Source organism: Cricetulus griseus, chromosome 5 (assembly GCF_003668045.3).
Source record: "Cricetulus griseus strain 17A/GY chromosome 5, alternate assembly CriGri-PICRH-1.0, whole genome shotgun sequence".
In the NCBI taxonomy this organism is placed as follows: Eukaryota; Metazoa; Chordata; class Mammalia; order Rodentia; family Cricetidae; genus Cricetulus; species Cricetulus griseus.
The window spans coordinates 143,460,431-143,470,801 of NC_048598.1; the positions used below are offsets into that span (position 1 = coordinate 143,460,431).

Genomic DNA, 10,371 nt, shown 5'->3' on the forward strand with positions numbered 1-10,371 from the left:
GTGCTTGCTTCGGCAGCACATATACTAAAATTGGAACGATACAGAGAAGATTAACATGGCCCCTGCGCAAGGATGACACGCAAATTCTTGAAGCGTTCCATATCTTGCACCAGCTCTACTTTTCCAAAAAAAAAAAAAAAAAAAAAAAATGGGTGGGGAGAGAATGAGAAGGGAAGAAGAGGAAGCATACAGAGGTCATGAGGGAGCAGAAAGGTTGAGTCAGGGGAAGATTAGAAGAAAGGATATGTGACAGGTAGGGTTTTAGTTGGGGGGTGGTAGGGGAGGAGGGGAGGGAGAAGGGAACTGGGATTGTCATGTAATTCAATCGTGTTTAGAACTCAAATAAAAAAAAAAAAAGAAAAAAAAAAGAGTTGCTGTGGTCATGGTATCTCTTCACAACAGTAAAAAGCCTAACTAGGTTGGGCATGTTGGTACACGCCTTTAATCCCAATACTTGGGAGGCAGAGGTAGGCAGATCTCTGTTGAGTTGAGTCCAGCCAGGTCTACAAATTGAGTTCCAGGACAGCCAGAGCTACACAGAGACACCCTGTCTTGAAAAAACAAACAAAAATCCAACTATCCCCAGGCCCCGGGGGAAAAAACAAACAAACTAACTAAGACAGATTGCGTTTCACCAAGTTTCCCAGGATGATCTTAACTTTGCTCTGTAGCCCAAGCAGTCTTTGAACTTGCAATTCTCCTGCGTCAGACTCCCAAGTAGCTAGAATTACAGTCTTATATTGGCCTGGCCTCAGAAATATTCTACTTGAACAATATGACTACCTCAGAGAACTTAAGAGAATCATTCAGTTGAATGGTGTGTGTGTGTGTGTGTGTGTGTAGCCTCAGGTTCACTATCAGCACTGTAAAAGGTATATTTAAGTATCCAGTTTTGAGCCGGGCCTTGGCGCACGCCTTTAATCCCAGCACTCGGGAGGCAGAGGCAGAGGCAGAGGCAGGCTGATCTCTATGAGTTCGAGGCCTGCCTGGTCTCCAGAGCGAGTTCCAGGATAGGCTCCAAAGCTACACAGAGAAACCCTGTCTCGAAAAACCAAAAAAAAAAAAAAAAAAAAAAGTATCCAGTTTTGCAGAATTCCTGCTGGCTTGGCTCCAGAGTGTTAGCAACTAGCCCTAATCCCCGCTGGGTTCCACCTGGCCTAGCTCTGGAGCGTTCACACCTAGCCCTAATCTACCTTTTATTTAGAAGATACCCTTTGTTTCCCTATGTGAATCTTGTTGAGTTCCCCAAGGATACAAAGCCTATGCAAAATTGTGGTACTGCGATAAATTGACAATTTGCATTTGTCTTGGGAAGCCTCATTCAAGTTGTTCTGGCTAAAGTGTAAATATTGAAAAACAAATAAAAATGCATTGGGCAAGGGGAAAGTGCTTCAGTCCTTTGAGACTAAAGACCCCTGAAGCCTCGAAAGGCTAAATTCATTCTTAAAGTATCTCTGAGCCTTCTTTCGATGTTCCAGTAAAATACTGAACTGCAGCAAAACTGGTTGTTCCTTTTCAATACCAATTTATGAATCATCACCCTGGATTATCATCACACAAGGATTATTTCCAAATATAGTTTTGCTAGCTTGCTTGCTTTGAGACAAGGTCTCGCTCTTAGCCCAGCCTAGCCTAACTAGAGCTTACTATTTAGCCCAGGCTATCCTGGAATCCTTCAGCCTCCCAAGTGCTGACATTATAGTCATTGAAAAGTTTCTACACCCAGATAAGCCTCTCCACCGATGCAACAATCCAAACCAAACCAAATCAAACCGAATTAGAAAAAGCCCATGTTTAATGGATACAATACTCCAGGATGGCCTTCCAGTCCCCCAGAGGGAGACAGGAAAAAAACGAGTCTGTTCTCTGGGGGACAGTTTAAATACTCTGTGGCAGTTGAAAGGTTCAGGCACTATGCTGGCCTGCCCCTGTTACCTGATAGAATCCACTCAGGCAGTACCTGGTCAGCCCAGGGTTCCATGGGAACCAAATCCGCCTGCAGGTGTAAAGAGCACCTTTAAAAGACAGACCCTGGCCACTTACACTCTCTTCTCTTCTCACAGTCACACCCTCTTCTGCTTTCCTTTCTTTCTTCTCTCTTTTCTTGCTCTCCCCCTCTCCCCCTTTAATAAACTATGGTTAATGTATCTCTCGTTCCCACGTCTCTCTCTTGCGCCTTTTAAAAAATATTTTCAAACTTTTACAAAAGAATAACAAGTGGTCTTGAGTACCTCTGCGGGAGGGGCTATCATTTGTCAGGCTTTCTGAGATGCAGAGGGGTTTGGAGGGAGATGGGGGAGGGGGGTTTGGGTGGAACTTCCACTATAACATCCCAGGCTCTTTGGGTATATGGCTGCCAGGGGCTGGGGTGAAGCTTCCACCTCAATATCCCAGACTCTTTGGGGATATGGACATCGCTGGTTCATGTCTGGCTTCTTCCTGCTGACGAGGGATGATGTCAGGAGTTGATGGGTTCACGCTCAGCAGGAGGTGTGAGTGAAGAAGCATTCGGTTAGCTGCCATCCTATAGACCTCAGGCACCAGTTCCTTGAGGAGTTGCAGAAGGCAGGTTGCTAGGAGAAAAGTAGATTGTTTTCATTGATCCTATAAATGGGGCTAGCCACGGGAAGGGTGATAACCACCAGAATGAAGGGAATGGAGAGGTGTCCTGGTTGTCCAGAAGAGGCAAGGGTGAATGAGTGAGACAGGAAAGCAGATGAGTCCTTCATTGGTACAGCTTGGAAAACCAGATTCCAGTTGTTGGGTAGGTTTCCACTTAAGCCTGGAGAGGTGGTACCAATGGTGATGTCCCAGCAGCTGGTGCAGATGCTGGTGTTATCTGGAGGACCCTCTGTGGGCTGGCCTTGGCACCAGGCAGGAGGAGTGAACCTGCAAGATATGCTCGAAAATGGGTGGGGAAAAAAAAATGGGTTCTGGAGACTGTTTTTTATCAGACTAGATTTCTTGATATAGAAGAACTTCTCCCAGGAAATTGCAGGTATGTGTAAGTCAGCTGGAAGAGGAGGGAGGGGGAAAAGAGGAAGGTGGATCAGGAGGAGGCAGCTGTTACTAGACCTTTGTCCTTGAGGGGAAGGAAGGGGAAAAGGTGGATGGGGGAGGAATGAGAGGAATATGGGTCACTGAATGGAACATATGGTCCTGTAGGAGGGGGTTGGGCAGGCAGAGTTGGGGAGGAGCCAGAGAGGGGGCCAGTGTCTCAAGCAGCAAGGTCAGGGCAGAATTTTCAGGGTCCCAGTGTTGCTAGAGTTTTTCTTTCCAGCCTGGTCCCACAGCCGTTAAGCCCCAAAGAAACACATGGACGCTATATTAATTATTAAATTGTTGGCCTAATGGTTTGGGCTTCTTACTGGCTAGCTCTGTCTTAATTATTAGCCCATTTCTGTTGATCTATGTATTGCCATGGGGCTGTGGCTTACCCATAATCCAGCATGTTACTTCTTCAGCAGCATGATGTCTCCTCAAGGTGCCTCTCTACCCAGCATTCTCCTCGTCTCCTAGCCCCACCTATTTTCCTGCCTCTACTGGCCAAACAGTGTTTTATTCACCAACCAATAAGAGAAACATATGTATAGAAGGACATCCCCCAACATCCCAGTTCCCAGATAGGCAGGAATCTAGAGGGGCCTTAACCCTAACCAACAAGACCAGTACTGTGAGACACAGGCTACTGAGGGAAGGGCGGGAGCGCAGTATCTAAAAACCATGGATATATAGGGGTTCTGTTCTCGTGTTCCCACACCGGCAAAAAGTTTCAAGATCACGGAGGATGGAAAAATCAAAAGTTACCTCCAGTGGCCATCATGTTTCATTGTCAAGGGCATATTATATTGAAGCCAGGCTTTAGTGTACAGAGAAATCAGGCATTCAGGACACATGGAGTCAGATAGCCCCAATTTAAAAAGATTTTTTGTAAAAGGCAGCCCAAGGGCATTTGGGGATCTGGCTTTGAATGCCAGGTGCCCATTTCACAAGTCTATGCAACCCATAGAATTGGAGATAAATTTATCTATGTGGCTTCCATAATTAAACAACTCCTAAAAAGTCATTATTACACCAGACTTTTTAATTGCAGCACTCAGGAGTCAGAGTCAGGCAGATCTCTGTGAGTTCCTTGCCAACCTGATCTACATAGTTAGTTCCAGACTACTCAAGGCTACCCAGAAAGATGCTGTCTCAAAAATAAATAAAATTTTAAAAAGTAAATAGTGTATTGCTTTGAACTCAATTGCAGTAAGATGTTATAGTAATAAATAATCCATAATTTAAGACAAAAACAAGCTTATCTTTCATTTCCCAAGTCAATCAGGCTGTTTTTCATTAGTTACTTTCTTCTAGATGGTAACCCAGAGTTCCAGGGTATTTTCATTTTGTGACTTTGCATTCTAGGTCACATGGCCTCTGAAGTCATAACAGAAGTGAAAGAGAACATGCGGAGAACCACATGTGGACTTTCACGGTCCAGCCTAAGAACACATCCCCTTTACTTGCAGGCACTGCAGAACCAATCCCATGGCCACAACCTGACTGCCAGAAAGGCTGAAGTGAGTCCCCAGGAAGGTGATGGTGAAATACTCGGCCTTAAGGTAGCCTCTCATCAAACTTATGCAGTATGGTTTCCTGCAGATAGGCATTGGTAGTTCTGTAGCCCTTGCCTCAGAATTTCATTGTCATGATTTGTTTAAATGAACATTATGGTAGAATTTTGTTCAAACTGGTTACAGCTCTGAGTAACAGATCATAATCCCAACGTATAGAACACACTGTTCCGCACCGCCTGCTCAGTGCTGAATCATATGCTGTCACTCTGAGCAGAGCTAATGACGGTCTTAGGAAAGCTGAGGAGTTCAAAAGGTTGAGTGACTAAACAGGAAATTACCTTGCAGCCCCACCCTAAAAGTAAGTCAAAAAAGGACTAAGGACAACAGACTTGACATGTAGAAAAAGTAATTTTGCATTTGCTCCAGGACATAGAATCATCAAACTATAAAGTTCTAAGTTAACATTGTCCAACATCAATAGACTAAGTGTGAACAGTGAGATGGCCCAGTGGGTAAAAAGCACTTGCTACCAAGCCTAATGACCTGAGTTCAATTCCCCTGGTCCAGATGGTAGGAGATGACCAATTCCCAAAAGTTTTTCTCAGATTTTAACACATGCTCCATGACATACATTCCCATATACACACTAAATAAAGCTTTAAAATTAAGGTAGAGAATGATAGAGGAAGACACCTGAAGACAACCTCTTGCTTGCGTTATGGTGAAAGCTTCACTCCAGCCCCTGGCACCCAAAGAGTCTGGGATGTTATGGTGGAAGTTCCACACAAGGCTCCCTCCCCTATCTCCCTCTAAACCCTGAGGCATCTCCGAGAGCCTGCCAAATGATGGCTCCTCCCCCAGGGATGCTCAAGACCACTCCCACAGGGTATTTAAGCTGAAGTTTTCCAGTCTCTTTCCTGTCTCCCCTCTGGGGGACTGGAAGGCCATCCAGGAGTGTTGTATCCATTAAATGTGGGCTTTTTCCAGTTTGGTTTGATTTGGTCTGATTTGGATGGCTGCGTTGGCGGAGAGGCTTATGGGGTGTAGAATACATGCTCCCACTGTCATTCTTTTGTTTATATTTCAAGGCGCGATGGAATACGAACCAAGAAAATCATTAACTATGGAGTTTATTAAAGGGGGGAGAACGAAGAGAGAGAGAGAGAGACAAAGTGGGAGACAGAGGGCGAGAGAGTAGGAGAGCGTAAGTGGGCAGGGGAGGGGTCTGTCTTTTAAAGGGGTCCTTTTGCACCTGCGTTCAGACTAGTACTCATGGAACTCTGGGCTGACCGGAGTTTTGACTGAGTGCATCCTGCCAGGTGACAGGAGCAGGCCATTGTAATGCCTGAATCCTTACATCCACCCCCACATTCAAAATTATCTTCAGCTACATAATGAGTTTGAGGTAAACCTGGTATCCCCCCCCCCAAAAAAAGAAAAGGGTCTGTATGTGCATGTGTGTATTTGCACTAACTACATACATGACTGTTGCTCACAGAAGACATAAGGTCAGAAGACATCAGATCCCCTACAGGTGGTTGTGAACCACTATGTTAGATACTGGGATTGGAACCCAGGGTCATCTGCAAGATCAGCAGGTGCTCCTAACCACTGAGCTTTGTCTCCAGCCCCCAAGATTCTTTCTTGTCATGCTAGAGTGATGGATATGAAGTGAGCATAAAACAGCTAACCTTTGGCTAAGCCATCTAGAATATGAGGTATCCCAGTTTCTGTACCCATGATAGAATGGAACTGGGGAATAACACTTTACAACGGACCACGCCCTTGGATCTCTGTGAGTTTAGGGACAGCCTGGTCTATATAGCAAATTCCAGGACAGCCAGGTTACATTGAGACTAATCAAAGACCATGCCTGAAAGTGGTTTGTGTGACTCCTGGAGTTGGAAGGCTGAGAGCTGAGTAACCAATGGTGTAGTTCCAGTCTAAAAGTTTGACACTCAAATCAGTTAAACATGTCAATGGGTCCAACCACAAAAGGCTTGTCTTGTCTTCCTGGAGGATTCCTTATGTATTCTGATTCAATAAAGTTTAGCTAGAAAATGTCACAGGAGTCTATTCTGGAGACAAGAGGAAAACAGAGGGTTCTTACATTATAGAAGGACCTTTAAAGCCATTTCAAAATATAAGTAAATAAATTTTGCATGCAATGAAAGCACAGAACTTCTATTTAAAATAGCAAGCACAAGAAAACTCTGAGGAACTTAAAAACTGTACAATCTGAATGAAGAAAACCAAGTTTTCATAAGGACTATAGGTGATAGGGTAAATGAAGAACTGAATTTCTTTCTGTTTAGATTGATCCAGCATTCTAAAGTTGTTAATTATTCCCAAAAGTAAAATAAACTGTGGGTGGTTGTGACATACACCTTTAATCACAGAACTCAGGAGGAAGAGATAGGTATATCTCTGAGTTCAAGGCCAGACTGGTCTATAGATCAAATTCCAGAACAGCCAGAACTATACTGAGAAACACTGTCTAGAAAGACCAAAAATTAATCAATCAATCCATTTTGGTTCTTGAGAAATTATTCTAAAGTTTACATTAAATTTAAATACAAAGGCTAGAGATATGGCTTCGTGGTTAAGAATGCATATTGTCACTGGGTGGTAGTGGCTCATGCCTTTAATCCCAGCACTCAGAGTCAGGCAGATCTCTGTGAGTTTGAGGCCAGGCTGGCCTATAGAGTGAGTTCCAGAACAGCCAGGGCTCCACAGAGAAATTTTGTCTCGATAAACCAAACCAAACCAAACCAAACCAATGCAGAGGACCAGAGTTCTAGTGTCAGCACTCATGTTAGGTACCTCTAGCTTCATAAGGATCTGACACCTCTGGCCTCCTTGGAAACTTGCACTCATGTGTACAAAACCACATACAAGCAGAGGTAGATATAGCTCTTTGAGTCCAGCCTGGTTTAAATTGTGAGTTCTAGGCCAGCCAGAGTTACATGGTGAGATCCTATCTGAAAAAAATTTGAACAAAAAACTAAAGGCTAGTCTCACACTTGGGTGATGGATGTAAAAGGATCAGGACTTCAGAATTTTCCTTGTCTCCACAGTTAAGTCTAAAGTTAGTCTGGGCTGTGTGAGACCATCTTGACATCCTCCACTCCCCACCCCAATACACACACAAGTCTAGTATCAAAAAGATAACTGTGGAGAATATTTGGTTAAGCTCTGCTTAATTTTGGTTGACAAATGATAGACAAGCTAAAGAAAGTGGCCTTATTAAAAGACATTCTAAAATGACTTTAGACTTCTAAAAAACATGTTTGAAGCCCCGGGGTGATGTACACCTTTGATCTCAGCACTTGGGAGGCAGAGACAGGTGGATTTCTGAGTCCAAGGCTAGCCCACTCTACAGATGGTTTTCCAGAACATTGAGGACTACACAGAAAAACCATGTCTTGAAAAACAAAAACAAAATTTGTGTTTATGTGTACACAAGTGTCTGAGACCAAAAGAGGATGTCAGATCCCCTATAGTTAGGGTTACAGAAGTTAGGAGCCACCTGGCATGGGGGCTGGAAAATTAACCCAGATTCTCCAGAATATAGATCAGGAAAATACAATTGATTCTAGACTGGGTGAAAAGGGAAATAAGGAACACACACAGGAGACTTTTTAACTACATTAGTTAATCTTCTAGGTCACTTTACCTACAATGAATTCATCAATGACCTAATTACCACATAATTTGCATATTATAACACAAAGGTGGGCAGCCTTGAACATATTACAGCTGTAACAGCTATATTAGAAGTCCTTGAGAACAGTGGAATAGGCAAACATCCATTTGAAGGGAGTTTCACATCCTCCTTTACTCTGAAGGACTGTTGGATACTGTTAAGGTTAGGTAAATGGCTTACGATTTATTTATGTCTGAGTGCTCTATCTACATGTATGACTTTATGCCAGCAGAGGGCATCAGATCCCACCATAGATGGTTGTGAGCCATCTTGTGGTTGCTAGGAATTGAACTCAGGACCTCTGGAAGAGCAGCCAGTGGTGTTCTTATCTGCTGAACCACCTCCCAGCCCCCTGTGGGGTAAAGCTAATGATAGGTAGAGGGCTTGCCTAACATGCGTGAAGTCCCAGGTCCCTTATCTAACACTGCTTCAACTGAGTCATGGTAAGTATCTGGCCTATAGAAAAAGATATGGCTTATCAATCAAAATGTAAACTTTTTATTATCATTATTGTATGTATACGTGTATGTGTGAGTAGAGATGTACATTTGCAAGACATCAATCAGTTCCAGGGATCAAACTCAGATTTATTTGGTAAGCATTTTTAATTGCTGGGCCACCTCACTAGCCCTGAATTAATTTTTTTCAAGACAGAGCTTTTCTGTGTAGTCCAGGAGAATTCACAATATTTAAACACACACACACACACACACACACACACACACACACACGAGTAAATAACACAAGGTAAAAATTCTGAATTCTTAGTTACAAACCCCTTTTCCCTGAAGATCTACAGTTAGTGATTACAGTGGAGAGACATTTAAATATCTGCACTCTTATAGTAACCCTAATTTAGAAAGCCGTTAAGGCCGGGCGTTGGTGGCACACACCTTTAATTCTAGCACTTGGGAGGCAGAGAGAGGCAGGCGGATCTCTGTGAGACCGGCCTGGTCTACAGAGGGAGTTCCAGGACAGACTTCAAAGTCACAGAGAAACCCTGTATTGAAACCCCCCACCTCACCCACCGCCCCCCAAAAAAGAAAGAAAAGTAAGCCGTTAAAATAAGGACATGAAAGTACAAGGGGACTAGTTAGGACATGAATGCAGTGGGACAAAGGGTAACGAGGAACAAATATGTCCTATATATGTGAGAAATGTCACAATAACAACTATTATAATTCCTCGGGCTGTTAAAACAGCTCAGCAGTTGAGACATTTGCTGCTTTTCCAAAGTACCTATCTCCCAGCACCCAATAGTGCAACTCAAAAGACTGCCTGTTACTCCAACTCTAGAGACCTGACACCTTCCTCTGGCCTATACACACAAAGAGCAGTGAATAAAATACTAAATTTCAAAAAGTATAAGCCTTCCAGTTGAAAAATGCATATAATTTAAATATTAGTACTCAATACTTACAAAGCTTAAGTTAAAAATACTCAACCACTATCTTTTTCATAAACATAAAAATTGTTCAAATTTCGGGGCTGGAGAGATGGCTCAGAGGTTAAGAACACTGACTGCTCTTCCAGATGTCCTGAGTTCAATTCCCAGCAACCACATGGTGGCTCATAACCATCTGTTATGAGATCTCGTGCCCTCTTCTGGTGTGCAGATATACATGGAAGCAGAATGTTGTACACATAATAAATTCTTTGAAAAAAAAAATGTTCCCAAGTGGAAAATGAGGGCTTGGACTCAGAAGAGGCCTTTGGATTGGAGTTCTAGGCCAGCCTGGGAGTTCCAGGACAGTCAGGGTTACTGAAAGAAACCTTGCCCAAAGAGAGGTGGGGGGATGGATCCCCTCCAAAGAACAAGGGTGGGGGGCCAGGTCAGAAGAAGTGTGTTCAGCCAATACAAGGGCATAGACTGAAAGCCAATCATGAAAAGCAGCAAGCAAACCTTGAATCACACAATGGGCTGCATCTAGGGCCTAGCACTTTCTAAGCACTGGATCATACCCCAAATTCCCGTACTGTACTGATGTCATCTATGGTTATGAGTTCACACTGCTCTAGCAGAGGACTGAAGCTTGGGCCTCAGCATCCACAGCGCAGCTCTTTTAACTCTCCAAGGGATCCAATGTCCCTGGCTTCCTTGGCAGC

The 10,371-nt window shown here is 43.6% G+C and overlaps 1 non-coding gene across 1 annotated transcript; it reads left to right on the plus strand.

The window, feature by feature from the left end:
* Positions 1 to 107, plus strand: LOC113831589. Its single transcript, XR_003486211.1, has one exon. It is a non-coding gene; the product is annotated as a U6 spliceosomal RNA (small nuclear RNA).
* Positions 108 to 10,371: the final 10,264 nt, after the last annotated feature.